General features: G+C 39.5%; 1 pseudogene across 1 annotated transcript; it reads left to right on the plus strand.

Annotated features, from left to right (window-relative positions):
* The first annotated feature begins 2,426 nt into the window (after window positions 1–2,426).
* On the plus strand, window positions 2,427–3,041 carry LOC308605811 (anaphase-promoting complex subunit 13-like; annotated as a pseudogene). The gene is made up of 2 exons: window positions 2,427–2,629; window positions 2,985–3,041. The product of its transcript is annotated as an anaphase-promoting complex subunit 13-like (transcript).
* Window positions 3,042–3,487: the final 446 nt, after the last annotated feature.

Consider the following 3,487-nt stretch of genomic DNA (forward strand, 5'->3'; position numbering starts at 1 on the left):
ATGTGAAGTAAGTCAGACAGAGAAAGACAAATATCATATGATATCACTTATATGTGTAATCTAAAAAAATGATACAAACAGACTTCCCTGGCAGTCCAGTGGTTAAGACTCCTCACTCCCAATGCAGGGGGCACAGGTTCGATCCCTGGTGGGGGAAGATCCTGCATGATGCGTGGCATGACAAAAAAATGGAATGGAATGAAATCTTATTTACAAAACAGAAACAGACTCACAGACAGAAAACAAACTTATGGTTACCAAAGGGGAAAGGCAGGGGGAAGGATAAATTAGGAATTTTGGAGTAACATATACACACTATTATATATAAAATAGATAAACAACAAGGACTTATTGTATAGCACAGGGAACTATACTCAATATTTTATAATTACCTGTATGGGAAAATAATCTGAAAAAGAACATATATATCTATCTCTAAATTACTTTGCTGTACACCTGAAACTAACACAACATTGTAAATTAACTATACTTCAATTTAAAAATTAAAATAAAAAATGATAATAATATAAATTCATCAATAAATAGATGTTAAATTAAGACTATTTCTATAACTGCTCACCAAGGCAGAATAAAACAAATATTGCTCATTAACCAAGAAGAGAAATAAATTAAGTCATGAATGCAATAGAGGTAATAATTAAAAGACACAGACACATAATTTTGTTGGCAGGAGACACATGGGAGATTCAAATTTGAATTCAACACCACACTATCTTAAGTGTACTGAATTTAAAATTATCATTTACATTCATGAAATATAGGTAAAAACAAAAATGCAATTAACTTCAGGGAACCTATCATAGAAAAAAAAGAAAAGTGTTATGAAATTGCTAAACAAGAATAAGACAAATTTTATCCTCCCAGTTCTGAATATAACATACATGTACTATTAAAAAACAATCCTTCTGGGCTTCCCTGGTGGCGCAGTGGTTGAGAGTCCGCCTGCCAGTGCAGGGGACACGGGTTCGTGCCCCGGTCTGGGAGGATCCCGCATGCCGCGGAGCGGTTGGGCCCGTGAGCCATGGCCGTTGGGCCTGCGCGTCCGGAGCCTGTGCTCCGCAACGGGAGAGGCCACAACAGTGAGAGGCCCGCATACAGCAAAAAAAAAAAAAAAAAAAAAAAAACAATCCTTCTAAATAAGTATATTTTCAACTGTGACTGGGCACCCATTAAAGCAACCATTTTGAGTCACTGGTATGTGTTGCAAGGCAGGAGAATTTCACGGAAAATGCATTACAATCATTTATTAAAAGTCTCTAATGAAAATTTTGAACGAATTATTTAAATGACAGTAGAGAAATTTATCATATTATTAATATATTGTTGCTATACATACACAATATCAAGTCTGTAAACCATTTTTTTTTTTTTTGGCAGTATGCGGGCCTCTCACTGCTGTGGCCTCTCCCGTTGCAGAGCACAGGCTCCGGACGCGCAGGCTCAGCGGCCATGGCTCACGGGCCCAGCCACTCCACAGCATGTGGGATCTTCCCGGACCGGGGCACGAACCCATGTCCCCTGCATCGGCAGGCGGACTCTCAACCACGGCGCCACCAGGGAAGCCCCCTGTAAACCATTCTTTAGAAAAAAAAAAAAAACTTATTTATAAATAAAAGAACATGAAAGTTGTAAAATATGCAAAGAATCACTGATACATAAAATAAACTGTTGTGATTAAATTATACCATGATCTCACACATTGAGAAAAGTAAATGAAAAATCTGACTACTTTTTGCTTGAAGTGAACCAAACATTTTCATAAATATGGATACCTACTAATTATCTAATTCACTTCTTTCCAAACATGTTTTTATTTGAGCTTGTTATATTAGATCTTTTTAATGTAAAATCATGATTTTGACATAGAACTAATCAGAAAGTGAAAAAATAGGATACAGTACCCATAAGCTTCATACTAAGTAAGATAAACTTATTTAATTTCTTAATAACTATTATATTATAACAATTGAGACTTTAAAATATGGTGGGCAATGTTACAAGTGCCCCTATAGCATTAATATATTTAAGAAGTCTATAAGTTAATAGGTATACTAAATTAATGAATTGGGGCAAATACACTTAAAATGTCTAATGTTCGTTCAAAGTGAAAGAAAACTGCGAAGAGCCAGATCATGCAGGTCCTCACAGGCCAGGAGGAAGATTTTGGCTTTCATTGTGAATGTGAGGGAAAAATCACTGGAGCTGAAGAATACATGGAGGATTTAAGAGCACAAGAATGGGGCAGGACATGTCCCTCTTTTACAGCAACAGAAATACACCTGGGGCGGGAAAAGGCGTTCCAGCTTTGCTACTGTAACTACACGTTTACAGAACTCCAAAACAGAGATGGATAAAACTGCCCTGCCCGGGGAACGTACGCACTGCCTGTCTGGGAAGACCCTGTGATGGGCAATACCTGGCAAGATCAAAGCTGCAGGAGAACAGACAATGAGGTACAGAGAGATGGAGGGATCTTGGATTTGACTGACGATGCTAGGCGAGAAGACAAGCTGCCTTATGAGGATGTTGCAACACCACTGAGTGAGCTTCCTGAACCTGAACAGGGCAATGGCGGCACCACAGAATCTGTTAAAGAACAAGAAATGAAGTAGACTGGGACTTCCCTGGTGGCACAGTGGTTAAAAATCCGCCTGCCAATGCAGGGCACACGGGTTCAATCCCTGGTGCAGGAAGATCCCACGTGCCACGTAGCAACTAAGCCTGTGTGCCACAACTACTGAGCCTGCATGCCACAAATACTGAAGCCCGCGTGCCACAAGCCCCAACTACTGAAGCCCACATGCCACGAGCCCGTGCTCCACAAGAGAAGCCACGGCAATGAGACTCCCACACACCACAATGAAGAGTAGCCTCTGCTCGCCGCAACTAGAGAAAGCCTGCGTGCAGCAATGAAGACCCAACACAGACAAAAATAAATAAATTTTTTTAAAAAAAGAAATGAAGTGGACTGACTTGGCCTTACAGTACTCCATGAGAACGTTCTCCCCATAGGAAACTGATGCCTGGCTCATTGTTCATCGACAGATTTTTTTAAAATACACAGATACAAAATGTTTTCTTTCAGTCTCTTAATTTGAATCTTTTGGTGGTAGATCAATGTGCAAAAATGTACAACTAATTTTGTGGCTGCAAAATGCAATGTGAAAATTCGCAACCAGAATAAGAAGCTGATCATGATTTCTTGGGAATGCAGAATATCTGGCCCTTTAAACCTAAAGTTCTTCACTGACTAGCTTGTGTTTGAACGTGATTCATTAAACATTTGCCTTTAACTCTGATTTTGCTTTACTGTCAGAGTTTAACACTTCCCAACTACTTATGTGTGTCCTGTGACAAAGGTGATTGAAGATATGAGAGGGAAAGGAAAGGAACGACGAAGCCAGACAGGAGAATTAACTTCTCATATACCCGCATTCTGAGAATCATCTGAGTGGGTGTGTGTGGA

This window comes from Mesoplodon bidens (genome assembly GCF_964165515.1).
Source record: "Mesoplodon bidens genome assembly, chromosome: 18".
NCBI classification, from domain to species: domain Eukaryota; kingdom Metazoa; phylum Chordata; class Mammalia; order Artiodactyla; family Ziphiidae; genus Mesoplodon; species Mesoplodon bidens.